Below are 23,230 nucleotides of genomic sequence, written 5' to 3'. Positions count from 1 at the left end.
GCTTACCTCAAGAAACAAGAAATAAAGTCAAATAAAGAACTTAACTCTACAGCTAAAGCAACTAGAAAAGGAAGAAATGAAGAACCCCAGGGTTAGTAGATGGAAAAAAATCATAAAAATTAGGGCAGGAATAAATGCAAAGAAACAAAAGAGACCATAGCAAACATGAACAAAGCTAAAAGCTGGTTCTTTGAGAAGATAAATAAAATTGACAAACCATTAGCCAGACTCATCAAGATACAAAGGGAAAAGAATCAAATCACAAAATTAGAAATGAAAATGGAGAAATCACAACAGACAACCTAGAAATGTAGAGGATCATAAGAAACTAGTATCAGCAACTATATGCCAATAAAGTGGACAACTTGGAAGAAATGGACAAATTATTTGAAAAGTGCAAACCTAACCAGGAAGAAATAGAAAATCTTAACAGACCCATCACAAACACGGAAATTGAAAATGTAATCAGAAATCTTCCAGCAAACAAAAGCCCAGGACCAGACAGCTTCACAGATGAATTCAAACAAAAATTTACAGAAGAGCTAACACATATCCTACTCAACTCAAACTCTTCCAGAAAATTGCAGAGGAAGGTAAACTGCCAAATTCATTCCATGAGGCTACCATCAGTCTAATACCAAAGCCAGACAAAGATCCACAAAATAAGAAAACTACAGGCCAATATCACTGATGAACATAGATGCAAAAATCCTTAACAAAATCTTAGCAAACAGAATCCAACAACATATTAAAATGATCATACATCATGACCAAGTGGGCTTTATCCCAGGGATGCAAGGATTCTTCAATATCTGCAAATCAATCAATGTAATACACCACATTAACAAGTTGAAAGGTAAAAAACATATGGTTATCTCAAGAGATGCAGAGAAAGCCTTTGACAAAATTCACCATCCATTTATGTTAAAAACCTTCCAGAAAGCACGAATAGAAAGAACATACCTCAACATAATAAAAGCGACATATGAGAAGCACACAGCAAACATTATTCTGAATGGTGAAAAATTGACAGCATTTCCCCTAAAGTCAGGAACAAGACAAGGGTGCCCACTCTCACTACTACTGTTCAACATAGTTATGGAAGTTTTAGCCACAGCAATCAGAGAAGTGAAAGAAAATAAAGGGAATCCAGGTTGGAAAAGCAGAAGTAAAACTCTCACTGTTTGCAGGTGACATGATCCTCTATATAGAAAACCCTGAAGACTCCACCAGAAAATTACTAGAGATAATCAATGAATATGGTAAAGTTGCAGGATATAAAATTAACACACAGTAATCCCTTGCATTACTATACACTAATAATGAGTAAAAAGAAAGAGAAATTAAGGAAACAATTCCATTCACCATTACAACGAAAAGAATAAAATTATTAGGAATAAATCTACCTAAAGAAACAAAAGACTTATATATAGAAAACTATAAAATACTGATGAAATAAATCAAAGAGACACAAAGAGAAGGAGAAATATACCATGTTCATGGATCGGAAGAATCAGTATAGTGAAAATGAGTATACTACCCAAAGCAATCTATAGATTCAGTGCAATCCCTATCAAGGTACCAATGGAATTTTACAGAGAACTAGAACGAATAATTTCACAACTTGTATGGAAATGCAAAAACCTTGAATAGCCAAAGCAATCTTGAGAAAGAAGAATGAATCTGGAGGAATCAACCTGCCTGACGTCAGGCTATACTAAAAAGCTGTAGCCGTGAAGACAGTATGGTACTGGCACAAAGGCAGAAATATAGAACAATGGAACAAAATAGAAAGCCCAGAGATAAATCCATGCACCTATGGACACCTTATCTTTGACAAAGGAGGCAAGAATATATAAGGGAGAAAAGACAATGTCTGTGACAAGTGGTGCTAGGAAAACTGGTCAACCACTTGTAAAAGAATGAAACTAGAACATTTTCTAAAACCATACACAAAAATAAACTCAAAATGTATTAAAGATCTAAATGTAAGACCAGAAACTATACAACTCCTAGGGGAAAACATAGGCAAAATACTCTCTGACATAAATCATAGCAGGATTCTCTATGACCCACCTCCCAGAATATTGGAAATAAAAGCAAAAAGAAGCAAATGGGACCTAATTAAGCTTAAAAGTTTTGGCACAACAAAGGAAACCCTAAGCAAGTTGAAAAGACAGCCTTCAGAATGGGAGAAAATAATAGCAAATGAAGCAACACACAAAGAATTAATCTCAAAGATATACAAGCAGCTCATGCAGTTCAGTTTATTTTTATCCAGAAAAATAAACGACCCAATCAAAACCTGAGCCGAAGAACTAAACAGACATTTCTCCAAAGAAGACATACAAATGGCTAACAAACACATGAAAAGATGCTCAACATCACTCATTATCAGAGAAATGCAAATAAAATCCACAATGACATATCATCTCATGTTGGTCAGAATGGCTTCTATCCAAAAGTCTACAAACAATAAATGCTGGAAAGGGTGTGGGAAAAGGGGAACCCTCTTACACTGTTGGTGGGAATGCAAACTAGTACAGCCACTATGGAGAACAGTGTGGAGATTCCTTAAAAGACTGGAAATAGATCTGCCGTATGACCCAACAATCCCACTCCTGGGCATACACATTGAGGAAACCAGAATCAAAAGAGACATGTGTACCCCAGTGTTCATCGCAGCACTGTTTATAATATCCAGGACATGGGAGCAACCTAGTTGTCCATCAGCAGATGAATGGATAATAAACCTGTGGTACATATACACAATGGAATATTACCCAGCCATTAGAAAGAATTCATTTGAATTAGTTCTAATGAGATAGGTGAAATTGGAGCCTATTATACAGAGCGAAGTAAGTCAGAAAGAAAAACACCAATACAGTATACTAAAGCATATTTATGAAATTTAGAAAAATGGTAATTATGATCCTATATGTGAGACTGCAAAAGAGACTCAGATATATAGAACAGTCTTTTGAGCTCTGTGGGAGAAGGCAATGGTGGGATGATTTGAAAGAATAGCATAGAAACATGCATATTATCTTATGTGAAAAAGATTGTCAGTCCAGGTTTGATGCATGAGACAGTGTGGTCAAGCCTGCTGCACTGGAATGACCCTGAGGGATGGGATAGGGAGGGAGGTGGGAGGGGGGTTCAGAATGGGGAACACATGTACACCCATGGCTGATTCATGTCAATGTATGGAAAAAACCACTACAATATTGTAAAGTAATTAGCGGCTAACTAAAGTAAATTTTAAAAAATGTATTAAAAATATAAAAAGAGAAAAAAGAGGGTAAACACACACACACACACACACACACACACACACACTCCACAGAGCAACAAAATACCAATGTAGAGGCAGAAGTTTATAACAGCAATAAAAAGTGTGACTGAATATACACATATACATATGACTCAGCAGTTTCATCTTGTTTCCATGGTTGCCTGTAATACCTCCACAGGCATTTCCCACCACCATCTCATTCTCACCTACTATCAATCTGTCTCTCCCCAGTAAACAGCAGCCCTCGCCCTGGGATTGCCCCACAATCACTATACTCCAGCTGCCAGCTACCGCACCTTCTAGGTGACCTGTGTTCCTCTCTGGGGTGTGTATGGCGGTGGCAAAGACTGTCTGATTCTCATTCCATTTAGGCTGCCACAGATCAGCTGTTTCACTCTCAGCCTTAAATGTTTCTCATCTGATCCAGACAGTTGCTCTCATGTGGGGTTCGCACACCTACTTCAGTTCTCCCACCCACTAAGGGCAGGTCCAGTACTACTAACACTCATGCTTTTCCCCCTAGTTCCTTCATTCTACCGCCTTTTGCATGGCGGCTGTGACCGGTGCACTAAGCGTGGCCAAGAGGAGCTACCCCAAGTCTGAGGTCGGGGGCAGCGGCCAAGAGTGCCAGACTGTGACTGTGCAGGAATGGCTGAGAGGAGCTACCCCGCATCCGAAGTCAGGGGTGGTGGCTGGGAGGAGCTACCCCGCGTCCAAGGCCAGGGGCAGCAGCCAAGAGGAGCTACCCCGCATCCGAGGCCAGGGGTGGTGGCTGGGAGGAGCAACCCCACGCCCGAGGCCAGGGGCAGCAGCCGGGAGGAGCAATCCTGGAGCAACGTCCAAGGAGCAGTGGCTGCGCATGCACAGGAGGGCCTAGAGGAGCTATCCCAGGTTGAAGGTCAGGAAGGGCGGTGGTGAGGAGATACCCTTCGTCCAAGGTAAGGAGCAGCGGCTGCGCTTTGCTGGAACATCCGTGAAGAGATACCCCACGCCCAATATAAGAGAAACCCGAGTAAGATGGTAGGTGTTGCAAGAGCATCAGAGGGCAGACACACTGAAACCATACTCAAAGAAAACTAGTCAATCTAATCACACTAGGACCACAGCCTTGTCTAACTCAATGAAACTAAGCCATGCCCGTGGGGCAACCCAAGACGGGCGGGTCATGGTGGAGAGGTCTGACAGAATGTGGTCCACTGGAGAAGGGAATGGCAAACCACTTCAGTATTCTTGCCTTGAGAACCCAATGAACAGTATGAAAAGGCAAAATGATAGGATACTGAAAGAGGAACTCCCCAGGTCATTAGGTGCCCAATATGCTACTGGAGATCAGTGGAGAAATAACTCCAGAAAGAATGAAGGGATGGAGCCAAAGCATAAACAATACCCAGCTGTGGATGTGACTGGTGATAGAAGGAAGGTCTGATGCTGTAAAGAGCAATATTGCATAGGAACCTGGAATGTCAGGTCCATGAATCAAGGCAAATTGGAAGTGGTCAAACAGGAGATGGCAAGAGTGAACATCACCATTCTAGAAATCAGTGAACTAAAATGGACTGGAATCGGTGAATTTAATTCAGATGACCATTATATCTCCTAATGTGGGCAGGAATCCCTCAGAAGAAATGAAGTCGCCATCATGGTCAACAAAAGAGTCCAAAATGCAGTACTTGGATGCAGTCTTAAAAGTGACAGAATGATCTCTGTTCATTTCCAAGGCAAACCATTCAATATCACAGTAATCCAAGTCTATGCCCCAACCAGTAATGCTGAGGAAGCTGAAGTTGAATGGTTCTATAAAGACCTACAAGACCTTTTAGAACTAACATGCAAAAAATATGTCCTTTTCATTATACGGGACTGGAATGTGAAAGTAGGAAGTCAAGAAACACCTGGAGTAACAGGCAAATTTGGCCTTGGAATGTGGAATGAAGCAGGGCAAAGACTAATAGAGTTTTGTCAAAAAAACGCACTGGTCATAGCAAACACTATCTTCCAACAACACAAGATAAGACTCTTCACATGGACATCACCAGATGGTCAGCACCGAAATCAGATTGATTATATTCTTTGCAGCCAAACATGGAGAAGCTCTATACAGTCAACAAAAACAAGACCAGGAGCTGACTGTGGCTCAGATCATGAACTCCTTATTACCTAATTCAGGCTTGAAGAAAATAGGGAAAACCGCTAGACCATTCAGGTATGACCTAAATCAAATCCCGTATGATTATACAGTGGAAGTGAGAAATAGATTTAAGGGCCTAGATCTGATAGATAGAGTGCCTGATGAACCATGGAATGATGTTCATGACATTGTATAAGAGACAGGGATCAAGATCATCCCCATGAAAAAGACATGCGAAAAAGCAAAATGGCTGTCTGGGGAGGAATAGCTGTGAAAAGAAGAGAGGCGAAAAACAACGGAGAAAAGAAAGGATATAAGCATCTGAATGCAGAGTTCCAAAGAATAGCAAGAAAAATAAGAAAGCCTTCTTCAGCGATCAGCGTAAAGAAATAGAGGAAAAGAACAGAATGGGAAAGACTAGAGATCTCTTGAAGAATATTAGAGATACCAAGGGAAAATTTCATGTAAAGATGGGCTCGATAAAGGACAGAAACGGTATGGACCTAACAGAAGCAGAAGATATTAAGAAGAGGTGGCAAGAATACACAGAAGAACTGTACAAAAAAGATCTTCATGACCCAGATAATCACGATGGTGTGATCACTCACCTAGAGCCAGACATCCTGGAATGTGAAGTTATGTGGACCTTAGAAAGCATCACTATGAACAAAGCTAGTGGAGGTGATGGAATTCCAGTTGAGCTATTTGAAATCCTGAAAGATGATACTGTCAAAGTGCTGCACTCAATATGCCAGCAAATGTGGAAAACTCAGCATTGGCCACAGGACTGGAAAAGGGCAGTTTTCATTCCAATCCCAAAGAAAGGCAGTGCCAAAGAATGCTCAAACTACTGCACAACTCACTCATCTCACATGCTAGGAAAGTCATGCTCAAAATTCTCCAAGCCAGGCTTCAGCTATACGTGAACCATGAACTCCCTGATGTTCAAGCTGGTTTTAGCAATGGCAGAAGAACCAGAGATCAAATTGCCAACATCAGCTGGATCATGGAAAAAGCAAGAGAGTTCCAGAAAAACGTCTATTTCTGCTTTATTGACTATGCCAAAGTCTTTGACTTTGTGGATCACAATAAACTGTGGAACCTGCCTCTTGAGAAATCTGTATGCAGGTCAGAAAGCAACAGTTAGAACTGGACAGGGAACAACAGACTGGTTCCAAATAGGCAAAGGAGTACGTCAAGGCTGTATATTGTCACCCTGCTTATTTAACTTATATGCAGAGTACATCATGAGAAATGCTGGACTGGAAGAAACACAAGCTGGAATCAAGATTGCTGGGAGAAATATCAATAATCTCAGATATGCAGATGACACCACCCTTACGGCAGAAAGTGAAGAGGAACTCAAAAGCCTCTTAATGAAAGTGAAAATGGAGAGTGAAAAATTTGGCTTAAAGCTCAACATTCAGAAAATGAAGATCATGGCATCCGGTCCCATCACTTCATGGGAAATAGATGGGGAAACAGTGGCAACAGTGTCAGACTTTACTTTTTTGGGCTCCAAAATCACTGCAGATGGTGATTGCAGCCATGAAATTAAAAGACGCTTACTCCTTGGAAGGAAGGTTATGACCAACCTAGATAGTATATTTAAAAGCAGAGACGTTACTGTGCCGACTAATCTCCGTCTAGTCAAGGCTATGGTTTTTCCAGTGGGCATGTATGGATGTGAGAGTTGGACTGTGAAGAAGGCTGAGCGCTGAAGAATTGATGCTTTTGCACTGTGGTGTTGGAGAAGACTCTTGAGAGTCCCTTGGACTGCAAGGAGATCCAACCAGTCCATTCTGAAGGAGATCAGCCCTGGGATTTCTTTGGAAGGAATGATGCTAAAGCTGAAACCTCAGTACTTTGGCCACCTCATGCGAAGAGTTGACTCATTGGAAAAGACTCTGATGCTGGGAGGCATTGGGGGCAGGAGGAGAAGGGGACGACCGAGGATGAGATGGCTGGATGGCATCACTGACTCGATGGACGTGAGTCTGAGTGAACTCCGGGAGATGGTGATGGACAGGGAGGCCTGGTGTGCTACGAGACATGGGGTCGCAAAGATTCGGACACAACTGAGCGACTGAACTGAATTGAACTGAATATATTAGTTTCCTCTAGTCAGGCAGTCCTGGCTGCTCTCAGCTGGTGTTCTGCATGCACTTCTGTGTCTGAACGTGTATCCCTAATGTATCCATGGAGAGAGGTCTACTCTACTTCTACCCATAGCTCTGCCATCTTGTTCACCTCAGTTTTTTTTTTTTTTAAATTATTAGAAATAAGACTGCTGTGAACATTCATGTGCAAGTCTTTGGGTAAACTTTCTGCCTTTTTTTTTTTTCCATTTTTGTTGGTATAAACCTAGAAGTAGGATTGCTGGGTCATGTCATAACCCAATGTTTAACTTTTTAAGCAACTTTTGAAGTGTTTTCCACCAAGTCTGTCCCATTTTGCATTCCCATGAGCAGTGCATGAAAGTTGAAATTTTTTCACATACTCATCACACTTCTTGTCTGTTCTCTCATTAGAGCCATCATTTTGTTGTGCTGTGCATGCTTAGTTGCCATCTGTATATATTTATTTGGTGAATTTCCTGTGCAAATCTTTTGTCCTTTTTTTCTGCATTGTTGTGTTTCATATATTTTCTAAGATTCTTAAGTTTTGTATAGTTTAATATTACTGTTATTATTTTTGAGTTTGATTTTCATTTGTCTTACTATATAGAAAAGCAGTTAACTGAATTTTATATATCAACTGTATATCTTTAAACAGTGCTTAAATTACTTCTTAGTTTTAGTAATTTTGTGTTGCTGTAGATTTTATTGGCTATTCTAAATAGATGTCGCATACAAATAAAAACATTTTAATTCTTCTTTTCCAAGCCAGATAACTTCTCAATCGTTATCTAATATGACTTCATTGAGAGAAATTCAATATAATGAGAGTGGAAATCTTTTTGTTGATTCTGATCTTAGAAAAAAGCACTCAGTCTTCTACCATAAAGTGTGCTGTTAGTTATACAGTTTCTTATATTCATCAGGGCAAGGAAGTTTTCTATTTCTAGCTAAGAATTTTTATACAGAATGTGCTCAGTCGCACAGTTGTCCAGCTCTTTGTGACCCCATGGACCGTAAGCCTAAAAGGCTCCTCTGTACATGGGAATTCTCCAGGCAAGAATACTGGAGAGGGTTGCCATGCCCTCCTGCAGGGGATCTTCCCACCCCACAGATGGAACCCAGGTCTCCTGCATGCCAGGAAGATTGATTACCAGCAGAGCCACCAGGGAGGTCCAAGAGTGCTGAAGTGGGTAGCCTATCCCTACTCCAGGGGATCTTCCCACACCAAGAAGAGATGCTAGATTTTATCAAATAAATTTCCAGCATTTATCAAGATGACCCTACTGTTTTTCCTTTTTAGTTCTTTAATAAATTGAATCACACTGATGGTTTTTCAAATATTTAATCAATGCTGCATTCTTCAGTTCAGTTCAGTTCAGTTCAGTCACTCAGTTGTGTCCGACTCTTTGCGACCCCATGAATCGCAGCACGCCAGGCCTCCCTGTCCATCACCAACTCCCGGAGTTCACTCAGACTCACATCCATCGTGTCAGTGATGTCATCCAGCCATCTCATCCTTGGTCGTCCCCTTCTCCTCCTGCCCCTAATCCCTCCCAGCATTAGAGTCTTTTCCAATGAGTCAACTCTTCGCATGAGGTGGCCAAAGTACTGGAGTTTCAGCTTTAGCATCATTCCTTCCAAAGAAATCCCAGGGCTGATCTCCTTCAGAATGGCCTGGTTGGATCTCCTTGCAGTCCAAGGGACTCTCAAGAGTCTTCTCCAACACCACAGTTCAAAAGCATCAATTCTTCAGTGCTCAGCCTTCTTCACAGTCCAACTCTCACATCCGTACATGACTACTGGAAAAACCATAGCCTTGACTAGACGGACCTTAGTCGGCAAAGTACTGTCTCTGCTTTTGAATATGCTATCTAGCTTGCTCATAACTTTTCTTCCAAGGAGTAAGCGTCCTTTAATTTCATGGCTGCAATCACCATCTGCAGTGATTTTGGAGCCCCCCATAATAAAGTCTGACACTGTTTCCACTGTTTCTCCATCTATTTCCCATGGAGTGATGGGACCGGATGCCATGATCTTCATTTTCTGAATGTTGAGCTTTAAGCCAAATTTCTCTCTCTCCTCTTTCACTTTCTTGAAGAGGCTCTATAGTTCCTCTTCACTTTCTGCCATAAGGGTGGTGTCATCTGTATATCTGAGGTTATTGATATTTCTCCTGGCAATCTTGATTCCAGCTTGTGTTTCTTCCAGTCCAGCATTTCTCATGATGTACTCTGCATATAAGTTAAATAAGCAGGGTGACAATATACAGCCTTGACGTACTCCTTTTCCTATTTGGAACCAGTCTGTTGTTCCCTGTCCAGTTCAAACTGTTGCTTCCTGGCCTGCCTACAGATTTCTCAAGAGGCAGGTTAGATGGTCTGGTATTGCCATCTCTTTCAGAGTTTTCCACTGTTTATTGTGATCCACACAGTCTTAGGGGGACAAAAATAAATAGATTTTGCTGTGCATACTTTGAATATATTGGTGTAGTCTGTGCTTCATTCTCTAACTTGCTATTGCTACCTCATCAAGTGCACAGTTTTCTCCTGCTGCCCTGTCTAATCTGCCATTTATTCAATCCACTGTGTTTGTCATCTGAAACTATAGTCTAAAATCTTTGCCACTTCTCTGTCACTTTGATTTATCAAGGGAATTATAGTATGATTATTCTTACCTTGGTGAGATTAAATATCTTTTTAATGTGGTTAGGGGCTAGTTCCATATCTTTCTTGTCAATTGACTGCTCATGTCTTTTAAACATCTCTTAATAAAGTTAAAGTTCAGCACTATAACTTTCTTAGATAGTGTAGGCTCTTGTTTTTTTTCATATATTTCTCTCAGGTTTTAGGTTCTTTGTTATAAAAATATTAAGAGTCATCTTTTCGGTTTGTTTATGGCGTGCTTTGTTCTACCTCTTAAACTGTTGAGCAGTGTGATGCATCCTGGGTGAAAAAGTAACCAGTGGACATCAGGAAGTGAGCACTTCATAGAAAACACAGGAAGTCCCACTAAGCCAAATAACTGTATCCCCAGGGGGACCCCTGAAGCTGAGTGTGCCTTCTAGTCAATTAGAAACACAAGGACTGCAATGAAGCACATGACTCAGTCCCCTATCATCTAGAGCCAACAATCTCAAGGAGAGACCTTGAGAACTAGATGGGTAGGACATGATTACTCAGTGTTTCCTCCAAGAAGCTGGAAGCTTGTGGTAGCTCTTCATGGAAATGAATTCTACCATGGTCTTGACTGTGAAGTAAGCTCCAATGGAGGTGCCAGCAGGAAAGCAAGATGACAAAAGGGATTTGTGAGGACATATGTTGAGAAGACCTTTGCACACGAGGCTCACACACAACTGGGCAAGCTCCACGCATTCCTGGGAATACTAATCAGTTGCAGGTAGTCATTTCCTTCTTGGGATCATCCAGCATAACCTGAATCATGCATTCATCTGCCTCATGCTCATCACCCTGTTAAAACTCAAGCCTGGGCATTATACCTAGAGAGGTGACCATGAGTCCTAGATTTGAAACAAGATAGCTCCAATCGGAGCAAGAGCAAGTGTAGTCAGTGCAGTCTCACATCCTGAAGACAGGGGTTTCAGACTGGAAACTAAAAACTGAGGAGAGGTACGTGAACACTGAGAAAAGGAGGTGGGATGGAAAAGGTAAAGGAAGAGGACATGGTGTTTCTGTGTGTGAGTGCAGCGGTGGGAAGTTATGTGGGGAGCCATGTCATGTGTGGGGTGGCAGTGCCATTTGATAAAAATGCATCAAAGTAGTTGCCCCTTTTCCATCCCAATTCTGGTAGGTGGCCCAGAATTTAATGGTCTTCAAGGTGCATTAAGACCACTTGTAGGAGGAAAGTGAAATGATTTTCATTTCCACAGCCTAATTATCTTGGAGGGATTATAGGCAAAATAATAAAAACTAGATAATGGTGAAACGTGAGAAAGAACAGAATGAAAGGCTGAAAACTGTGGCTGTGAGGAAAGATTTGGAGGAGACAGACTCTCCCTGCCGTGTGACCCATCTGTGTTTACTTAGATGAGGATGGAAGGTGAGTTTAGAGGGCTCTTTAGGAGCATTAAAAATGCCTCATTTCTCCCACCAAATCATCTGAGTTGCTCCCAGTCTGTCCTTAGAGGTGTCAGGATGAGATATTTTGATGTCAAGGCATGCCCAGGGCCGCCATTGGCTGGTGAAGTGACTTCCTGATCTCATAATCATAAGGGTGTGGTCCCCTATATATAGGAGTACTCAAGGACTCTGGAGCAGACCACTAGGAGTCTTCAGAATGACTAAGGTGACTAGGAAGCTAAAAGGCTCTAACGCTGTTATGGAACAGCTGACTACTTATATCCAGGACAAAAAGATGAAGACCTCCTATCAACAGAGGTCCAAAAGAAGTGTCTACAACAAAGGAAACTATAAGCAAGGTGGAAAGACAGCCTTCAGAATGGGAGAAAATAATAGCAAATGAAGCAACTGATAAACTATCTCAAAAATATACAAGCAACTCCTGCAGCTCAATTCCAGAAAATAAACGACCCAATCAAAAAATGGGCCAAAGAACTAAACAGACATTTCTCCAAACAAGACAGACAGATGGCTAACAAACACATGAAAAGATACTCAACATCACTCATTATCAGATAAATGCAAATCAAAACCACAATGAGGTACCATTTCATGCCAGTCAGAATGGCTGCGATCCAAAAGTCTACAAGCAAATGCTGGAGAGGGTGTGGAGAAAAGGGAACCCTCTTACACTGTTGGTGGGAATGCAAACTAGTACAGCCACTATGGAGAACAGTGTGGAGATTCTTAAAAAAAAAGTGGGAATAGATCTGCCTTATGACCCAGCAATCCCATTGCTGGGGATACACACCGAGGAAACCAGAATTGAAAGAGACACATGTACCCCAATGTTCACTGCAGCACTGTTTATAATAGCCAGGACATGGGAGCACCCTAGATGTCCATCCGCAGATGAATGGATAAGAAAGCTGTGGTACATATACACAATGGAGTATTAGCCATTAAAAAGAATACATTTGAATCAGTTCTAATGAGGTGGATGAAACTGGAGCTTATTATACAGAGTGAAATAAGCCAGAAAGAAAAACACCAATACAGTATACTAACACATATATATGGAATTTAGAATGATGGTAATGATAACCCTGTATGTGAGAGAGCAAAAGAGACACAGATATATAGAACCGTGTTTTGGACTCGGAGGGAGAGGGAGAGGGTGGGATGATTTGGGAGAATGGCATTGAAACATGTATAATATCATATATGAAACGAATTGCCAGTCCAGGTTTGATGCAGGATACAGGATGCTTGGGGCCGGTGCACTGGGATGACCCAGAGGGATGGTATGTGGAAGGAGGTGTGAGGGGGGTTCAGGATGGGGAACACGTGTACACCCATGGCAGATTCATGTTGAAGTATGGCAAAACCAATACAATATTGTAAAGTAATTAACCTCCAATTAAAATAAATAAATTTAAATTTAAAAAAGGAAAAAAAATTGTCTAGGTGAGTGAACCCACCCAAGCTCCACTTGCCCATTGACACCGACCCACAAGACACCCTCCCCTGTCCTTGTGTTGCACATGCCCCCTCTTGGCCCACATCCCTTCTACTGAAGCTGCCAATTCCAACCATCATCACCCTCTTTCCAAAACCAATGCCATTCTTTGTTCCCTGTCTTGTTTTCTCCAGGTGGCCAGGGTAACCGTGAGGGTCAATAACCACGTTCAAGCAAAGCTGACTAAGAAAACTTCTCAAAAAGCTCCCACCTCAGAGAATCTTAAGAAAATTAGAGGCTCAAAGTTCTGTAGCCAATGTTCCAAGAGCTGAATCAGAACAAACCTGAAGAGGCCCCAGAGATCATGGAGTCCCCTGCCATTCCAGCTGGACAGTTGGGCAGCCAGTGACTTCAGAACACAGCTAGAGACCTCAGAATTCTTCAGGGGTCTCACCACTGAGAAATGGCCAACAGTACAGACATTGAATCTTCTACCAACAGAATACATTAGTAATGAAAATTAAATGAAATCAACCTGATGAGAAATGAGCTCTCTGATGAGAAATCTGTTGAGCTCTCAGATAGTGTGGAGCAGAAAGGGCAGGGAAGGGATAAGTGTGTGAAGAGGGAGGGAGATGGGTCCTGTGGAGTTGGAGATGGGACTAGAAGGTCCAGTTAGCCAGAAACTATGAGGCGGAACTGTGTCCAGACAGCTCCAAAGATACACTTCCCATGGAAGAAGAGGAAGAGGACATGGTGTTTCTGTGTGTGAGTGCAGAGGTGGAAAGTTAGGTGGGGAGCCCAAGGCATCAAAGTAGTTGCTCCTAGGGCACCTACCTCATAGTAGTGTTTATTACACCTCAAGATATGATGTCAGCAACTAACAGCCTCAAAAACTAAAATTGCTTACTAAAAGGTAGTCCATAGGAATGAAATAATGGTGGCTTTTAGCATGGAGAGTTTTCAAAAATCTAGGAATGAAACAACACATGACCTAACACTTTCATCATTGGAGATATATAAACACACACACACACAACATTAAATAAAAAGACACAGGTATCCCTATGTTCCTTGAAGCACACCATTCACTAAGACATGGAAGCAACCTAAATGTCCATTAGATAATAGGCAGATAAATGGATAAAGATGTAGTATATATGTACTATGGGAGACTCGTTGTTCAGTCACTAAGTCATTTCCCACTCTTGGTGACCCAATGACTCTACTCCCCTCCTGGCTCCTCTGCCCATGGAATTTTCCAGGCAAGAATACTCCAGTGGGTTGCCATTTTATTTTCCAAAGGATCTTCCTTACTTAGATTTTGAACCCACATCTCCTTGACAGGCAGATTCTTTGCCACTAAGCCATCAAGGAAGCCTTATCTAATGTTACTCAGCCATAAAAAGAATGAAATAATGCCTTTTGCGGCAACATGAAAGGTAAAATACTAAGTAAAATAAGAAAGACAAATACTGTATGATATCGCTTACAGAATCTTAAAATATTACAAAGTAGAGAATATAACAAAAATAGAAGTTCACAGTTATAGAGAACATCTACTGGATACCAGCAGATGGGGGGAGGGAAAGGGGCAATACAGAGGTGGTAGAGAGGAAGGCACAGTGTTAGATGTAAGATGAACTCAAGGATCTATTGTACAACATGGGGGATATTGCTAGTATTTAGTAATAACTATAAATGGAAAGAAAACTTTATCAATTGTTACAATAAGAGAGAAAAGGAAAGAAAAGGGAGAGGTAGGAGGGAAGAAAGGAAGGAAAATAATGACAGTTTTTGGAGGTCACAAAGGCAATATTGATTAGGCCCTTTTTAGCTAAGGACTTTAGAATGGAACAGTGGCCTTCCACAGGCGGGTCAGGGGGAGTGGCCCACATCCAGTGCTGGCAATACTGGGGGGCATTGCCCACGAGGAGTTTTATTACAAGAATAAAATCAAGTAAAAGCTGGTTTTGTTTTTATTACGCTCTCCATACTCCAGTATTCTAAAATAATGTCAGTAATTAAATATATTTTGTCAGGAAGCATTTAACAGGAGGCTTCCCGTGTGCTGTTTTGGATCTGTCGTGAATCCTCTGTTCCTTCAGGAATTAAGTAGAGTGGCAAACCACTCCCAGGGCTGAGGAATGCATGCATTTCCTTCATTAGTTTTTCCATACAGTGATAAGTAACTATTTACAACCCTCTTCCTTTTTATGAACTATATGGTAAAAGTGATTATTTACAACCCTCTCTCTTTGATATGGGTTGCCTTATGTTTCCTTGATAATTTGTAAGTCTGAACTTTGGATCTTTATCTTTGCTGAAAATAGCTACCTTGTAAGACAGTATATATACCCACACTATGTTGAATAAAACACCTTTGCTCCATCAGAGCTTGGGTCCCTGTATCTGTCTGTCTTTCTCTCTGTCTCTCTCTGGCTAATTCTCTGGAGCATAGAAACCCGTCGTGTTCACTCCTGCCAGGGCTTGTAAGACCCTCTTGAGAAGGCGGACTGTGCCTTCACCCCCTCGAGAGGGCGCCCGGTGCCTTCGTGAGCGAGGCAAGCCCTGTGTCAAGGACTTTATTTGTTTTCGTGTAAACTAGGGAATATCAGCCTCTCTCTCTCTCTTTTACTTTCTTATCATTGACTCCAGTTCACCAGGTTCCAGTCCATTAAAGGACCTTGCAACAAGTGGCGCCAGAACAGGGGCCTGGTACACGTGGCAGATTTGGACGGAGTGACTCCAAGGACCTATTGAGGTTGGTAAGTACTAAGACATGGGTCAAACGGATGAAAAGCCCCATTGCTTTTCTACTTTACTTCATCACTTATTTAATGTTTAGGGACTTTCAGTTTCGTGCCAGTGAATAGAGGCTTGCCTTCAGACAATGGTTGAATGTAACCCTTGGTTCCCTGATGAAGGTAGTTTTGATTTAAAAATTTGGCGCCGAGTCAAAGAGAATGTTGAATGAGCCTCCATACAGGGAAAAAACATTCTGATAGATTTCTGGCCCCTATGGGCTCTCATTAAAGCTGTGATTCTGCCATTTCAAGGTAATTCTAGCCCTCCTGATATTCGGCAACAGGCAGAACACTTATTATGTGAATATGAATTAGATGATGAAACCTTACAAAAGGCCCAATTAGAACAACATAAAATATTTCAGAATTTTCATACAAGCCCTGCCCCGGTTGCTCCAAGCACTCCTCCCCTGCCAGCGAGCACAAATCCCAAAGTCTCTCCTTTGCTAGAACCTAATGATTCTGGAAACAACTCCCCTAAGACAACTTTTGACATTAAAACCGACAACACCTTTCTGAATAACAATAATAAGTTTTTATCACATACTCCAATTGTAAGAATTTGCTACCTACTCACTCTCCTTCACGACAGAGGCTCTCTGAATTGCTGGCTTTGCAATTACAGGTCGCTGAAGCTGATGGTTTCTCTGCCTTTCCAGTTTTTAGAAATCCTGATGGTCAAGGGCACATAATACCTCAATATGAGGGTATTAACTTTTTTCACATGCAACAAATTTAAAAAGCTATAACTATGTATGGGCCCACATTGACATTTTACTAAAGCACTTGTAAATTATATAACATCCTCTATTGGAAGTTTTATTCCCCATGATTGGTAAGCTTTAATAAAAGCTTCCCTTAAACCAAGAGAATATCTTCAGTGGATAATGTGGTTTCATGAAATAGCCAGAGATCATGCTAACAGAAATGCTCAAGCTTGCGCTCCCCAAAATCAAATTACTTTTGAGATGCTAACTGGTACAGGACAATTTGACATTACAGAAGCTCAAATACAGTGCCCTCCTTTGTTACATGAACAGTTAAAAACAGTGGCCCTTGAAGCTTGGGATCGAATTACTCCTTAAGGGAAGCCTACAGGTAGCTACAGTAAAATATTGCAGGGACCTAATGAAATGTATGCTGATATTTTAGCTAGATTAGAAACTGCTATTTCCCATACTGTAAGCCAAAAGGCAACTAGAGAAATTACTTGCTTATGAAAACGCAAATCAGGAATGTCAAAATGCTATAGCTCCAATTTGTGAGACAGGGACTATTACTGATTATTTGAAGGCTTGTCACAATCTAGGATCAGAAACTCAAAAGATGCAAATGCTAGCTGAAACAATGGTTGCTGCCTTAAGAAAGGGAAATGGATGCTTTACATGTGGAGATAAGAATCATTTAAAAAGGGACTTCCCTAAGAAAGCTAATAAAAAACCTCCAAAAATCTGCCCTCGCTGCCATAGAGGAATGCATTGGGCCAAAGACTGTAAATCTAGATTTGACATTGAAGGGAAACCTATTCTGGGAAACTCCAAGCAGGGGACCCCCCAGGTCCCCTTTAACAAAAACCAGGGGAAAATTCCATCTCCCTCAAACCCTCAACATCCAGCAGTGCTGCTGTCAATATACAGCCCTAAATGACTTTCTCCTTTACCCTCAAGCAGTCCCCTCTAGAATACCTACCAGACTTTTTGGACCCCTGGCCCCACAAACCTTCAGTCTTTTACTTGGCTGATCCAGTTTGACTTCTAAAGGAATTACTGTTCACCCTGGAGTAATTGATTCAGATTATAAAGGAGAAATTAAAATTGTGATGTCATGTCAGATTTTATGGTAATTGAAAAGGGGGGGTTAAAATTGCTCAATTACTTCTTTTACCTTACATTTCTATTAACTCCTCTAATGATGTACGGACAGGTGGATTCGACAGTACAGATCAAAAACAGTCCTTTTGGACATCATTAGTATCTGAATTTGCCTAATCGACTATAAATATCAAAATTAATGGTTAAAGATTTTCTGGGCTCCTCGACACTGCATCTGATATTACTATTATTTCCAAACATTTATGGCCCAAATCCTAGCCTGTACAAAAGATTTCTTGCCAAATTGCAGGGATTTCTCAAACCAAAGTACAAGAGGTTTATCAGAGTACTCAAATGTATCCATGTGAGGGACCAGAAGGCCAACCTGCAACATTAAGACCTTATGTGATAGATGCACCCCTTAATCTAAAAGGAAGGGACTTACTTATGCAATGGCAAACTCAGATATATATTCCACATTTTTCCTAGGGGCCACTGCTCATTTAACTAACCATACAATTATTAAAACAACTTGAAAGAATGATGAGCCTATTTGGACAGAGCCAGTGGCCCCTAATGAAAGAGAAATTACAGGTGGCTAAGGAACTTAAAGATACACAACTAGAATTAAAGCATATTGAGAAATCCTGTTCTCCTTGGGAATCTATTTTTGTTATAAAAAAGAAATCTAACAATGGCATCTCCTAACAGAACTTACAAAAGTTAATGCATCTATGAAACCTATGGGTGCATTACAACCAGGTATCCCATCACCTACCACTGTTCCTCAAAATTGGCATATTATTATTATTGATTTACAAGATTTCTTTTTTTTAAATATATCTTTACACCCTTTAGACCAAGAGAGATGCACTTTCTCTCTCCCTTATCCTAAACATATTGGACCTCATAAATGGTACCAATGGACTGTACTGCCACAAGGGATGATGAATTCTCCCACCATGTGTCAGTACTATGTAGCCAAAGCCCTTGAGCCTGTGAGAAAGCAATTTCCTAACTTTCTTGTTATTCACTATATGGATAATATATTGTTTTCGGCTCCATCTATCTTAGAAACTCAATACGTGTTTGATATAGCTCAAATATGCTTAAAAAACTCTGGATTAATCATTGCCCCTGAAAATATTCAAACCTCTACACCTTACCATTACTTGGGGTTTGGTGTTAATAAACAATGTATTACTCCCCAACTAACTCAGATCCGTACTGATAAACTATCAACCTTAAATGATTTTCAAAAGCTCTTAGGTGATATAAATTGGATTAGACCTTCTTTAAGCATTGCTCAAGCTGTATATTGTCACCCTGCTTATTTAACTTATATGCAGAGTACATCATGAGAAATGCTGGGCTGGAAGAAGCACAAGCTGGAATCCAGATTGCTGGGAGAAATATCAATAACCTCAGATATGCAGATGACACCACCCTTATGGCAGAAAGTGAAGAGGAACTAAAGAGCCTCTTGATGAAAGTGAAAGTGGAGAGTGAAAAAGTTGGCTTAAAGCTCAACATTCAGAAAATGAAGATCATGGCATCTGGTCCCATCACTTCATGGCAAATAGATGGGAAAACGGTGGCAACAGTGTCAGACTTTATTTTTTGGGGCTCCAAAATCACTGCAGATGGTGATTGCAGCCATGAAAGTAAAAGACGCTTGTTCCTTTTAAGAAAAGTTGTGATCAACCTAGAGAACATATTTAAAAGCAGAGACATTACTTTGCCAACAAAGGCCTGTCTAGTCAAGGCTATGGTTTTTCCTGTGGTCATGTATGGATGTGAGAGTTGGACTGTGAAGAAGGCTGAGTGCTGAAGAATTGATGCTTTTGAAATGTGGTGTTGGAGAAGACTCTTGAGAGTCCCTTGGACTGCAAGGAGATCCAACCAGTCCATTCTGAAGGAGATCAGCCCTGGGATTTCTTTGGAGGGAATGATGCTAAAGCTGTGAAACTCCAGTACTTTGGCCACCTCATGCAAAGAGTTGACTCATTGGAAAAGACTCTGATGCTGGGAGGGATTGGGGGCAGGAGGAGAAGGGGACGACAGAGGATGAGATGGCTGGATGGCATCACTGACTTGATGGACGTGAGTCTGAGTGAACTCCGGGAGTTGGTGATGGACAGGGAGGCCTGGCGTGCTGCGATTCATGAGGTCGCAAAGAGTCGGAGACGACTGAGTGACTGAACTGATCTGAAGAGAATTATCAACTGAATACCCTATTTAATACTTTTAAAAGAGATCCTGATTTAAATAGCCCTCATTCACTTTCTCAAGAGGCATAGAGGAACTCTAGTGCAAAATTTACAAAAACAATTTCTTACTCACATCAAATTAGATTAATCTCTAGAATTATTTATACTCCCCTCTCTTCATTCTCCCACAGGACTTCTTGCCCAACAAGAATACCCAGTAGAATGGATCTATACCCGTTTTAGAGGAATAAAGTCACTTACACCCTACCTTGATTTAATTGCTCTAATCATTATCAATGGAAGAAATAGGAATAAAACTCTAATTGGCTCTGATCCTCATAAAATTGTAATACCTAGCAATAAATCTCAATTTGAGAACACATTACAAACTTCTACCGATTTCCAGATAGCTTTTCTGGAATATTTTGGAGAAACTTCATTTCATTATCCTTCTGGTAAGCTGTGGAATTTCTTCAAAAATACTGAATTAATTATTTCTTGCATTATCAGCTCACAGCCTATACCACAAGCTGAGGTTTTTTTTATATAGATGGCACTAAAAATGCCAAAGCTTCATTCTGGTCTCTTAAGGAATATAAAGTATTTTATACTCAATTTCATTTTGCTCAACAAAATGAATTATATGCTCTTATTCAAGTTGTTTGCCTACATCCTTACCCCATTAATATAGTCTCTGGCTCTATATATTCTGTTTTTGTATTAAAAAAATATAGAAATATCCACCATAAAGTTCAGTCAACCTATTATTCAAAAACGCTTTTTCGAACTACAATCTGTTGTTAGAAACCTCAATTGTCCCATTTATGTTATACATATTCAAGCACATTTTTGCCTTCCTGGCCTCATGATTCATGGTAATGAGCAGGCTGATAATCTGGTTTCCTTTGCTACTCTGGAGGAACAGCATGCTCTGTTGCATAACAATGCTAGCTCCCTACACCAGCTGTGGAAAATCCCATACCACCAGGCTAAAGAAATTATTAGTAATTGCTCTACTTGTAGACCTCTACATCTTCGACCCATCGCCCAAGGTATTCATCCTCGTGGTTTGCAACCTAATGAACTATGGCAAATGGATATAACTCATTGCCCTGAACTTTCTCCAGTTTCTTTCTTGCATGTCTGTATCAACACTAATTCTTTTATTTTGGCCACACCTCTTCATGGTGAGGCTACCACAACACGTTGTAACTCATTTATTAGCTTGTTTTGCTGTAATGAAAACTCCTAGTTCTATAAAAACAGACAATGGCCCTGCCTATATGTCTAGACACTTTAAACCATTTTTACAATCTTTTTCTATTAAACATATTACAGGTATTCCTTATAATCCACAGGCAAAAGGTGTAGTTGAACAAGCACATCAAACACTAAATTTGCAAATAAAAAATTAAAAAAGGGGGAACACACAGGAACACTACTGTCTTCCTTATCTAAAGCAGACTTTACTAGATTCCAACATAAGATATTTTCTAAGCCTATAACTGTTTTTAATACAGCTTTATTTGTTTTAATTTTTTAAAACTTACCACAGGGAGATATCTTAACAAGAGCAGAAAAGCATTTCGAGGAACTGAAGGACACTTTTCTTCCTCTGCCCATTTGGTACCAAGACGGGTTAATGAAACAATGGAAATTGGGAAAACTAATCTTACAGGGTAAGGGGTATGCTTGTATTTCCCCAGATGGATCCAATGAACTCACATGGCTTCCTCTTTGGAAGATTCGACCCAAGGGGTCCCTCGGCCTTCAAAATGGGGATGGGACAGCAAGGACCCCAGGAGGAAGAAATTTCAATATGGGCCATGGTGGCTCTAAAGATCTCCAGAAAGCGCCGCCCTAGGCAGCATCATCCTTATGATCTCCCCACTTGGGTACAAATAAAAACCCTTACTAATCGAGCTGAAAATTTGGTCTTTCAACAGGGAATGCCTCGGAGTCCTGAATACATTTTCCTGGCAATGCTCAGTCTCTTGGCTTGTGCCTCCTCTGTTCGAGCTCTGAATAATCACACTTACTGGGCTTACATACCCAACCTCCCTCTACTACACGTGGTCGAATGGACGGAGAGAGGACCAATCGTTTCAAATAATGACTCTATACATATGCCTTCTCCCTAAAGCATTAAAGGGCCCTCACACCCTGAAGAAGAAGGGGAACTAATTAATATTTCTCTAGGTTATGAAGTCCTTCCTTTGTGCATGGGCCTAGCAGGATTATGCATAAACATTAGCCGACAAACTTGGGCTTTCACCCTACCTCCCAAAAAGGATTTTCGGACATTGCTTGGACTATTATTTACCTTCCTTTCTTTGTCTGTGAACCATGATTATACTACTGAGACTTTAGGGAAAGAGTTAGGGAAAGAACAAAGAATATTATGCAAAGGGTTTACTTATAAGAATTTTACATATACTCCTGTTCATTGGCACAAATGTCAAGCCAAATCAGGAAAATTAATGTTTGTGGCTAATCATACAATTGTTGATTGGGGACACCATGGTATGTGGTTATCTAACTGTTCAGAAGATATTAACATCACTGTGTGTGACTATGCTACTCAATTGGCATGGAAAATTAATGACACTACGATGGAGCATTACCATGACAAAGGACTTCTTGGGTGGCTTGACAGTGGATTAGCCCCACCACATTCTAGGATCGTCCTCGATAAACAGAGTGGGTCTGAACAAGGGGACATTTGGAAACTTGGTGCAAGCACTGAAGAACTTGGAACTTGAAACGGACATTTCACAGGGATCAGTCGTAGTCATAGAACTATTTATTTTGCTATAATCAGTCATATTTTATACAGGCCTGTGCCCCACTTCCTTTTGTTATAGCCATAGGAAATTTACAATTTAATAAGACTTTACGTTCTGTTACTTGTATTAATTGCAAACTATATACTTGTCTTAACTCCTCTCTTTCTTTAAGAAATGATTCCCTTTTGTTTCTTTGATCTCTATGTAATTTGTGGTTACCAATAAATCTCCAGCCACCCTGGGAAGAAGGTCCCATGGCTGGACTTGCTTCCAGATTACTTACTAAACTGTTCCAATGATCTAAACGATTCATTGGATGACTGATTTTTTACATTTTGGGATTAATATTTATTTGCACCACTGCTGCCATTGCCAGTGCTGCTTTACATACCTCGATTCAAACACATAATTTTATCCAGAATTGGACTGAAGATGCTCATAATATGTGGGCTACTGAAGCTCAGGTAGATGAGGATATTCAAGAGGAAATACAGGAACTAGAAACAACCATCAAATGGGTTGGAGATCAATGAATAGA

General features: G+C 40.7%; 1 long non-coding RNA gene across 1 annotated transcript; it reads left to right on the top strand.

Moving 5' to 3' along the window:
• Nucleotides 1–8,218: 8,218 nt before the first annotated feature.
• LOC132658839 (uncharacterized) lies at nucleotides 8,219–22,997 on the top strand. The gene is made up of 2 exons (XR_009598914.1): nucleotides 8,219–15,846; nucleotides 19,046–22,997. It is a non-coding gene; the product is annotated as an uncharacterized LOC132658839 (long non-coding RNA).
• Nucleotides 22,998–23,230: the final 233 nt, after the last annotated feature.

The sequence above is a fragment of the Ovis aries genome, chromosome X (genome assembly GCF_016772045.2).
Source record: "Ovis aries strain OAR_USU_Benz2616 breed Rambouillet chromosome X, ARS-UI_Ramb_v3.0, whole genome shotgun sequence".
NCBI lineage: Eukaryota > Metazoa > Chordata > Mammalia > Artiodactyla > Bovidae > Ovis > Ovis aries.
The sequence above is the reverse complement of the archived record's forward strand: the minus strand, read 5'-3'. Positions and strand labels throughout refer to the sequence as shown.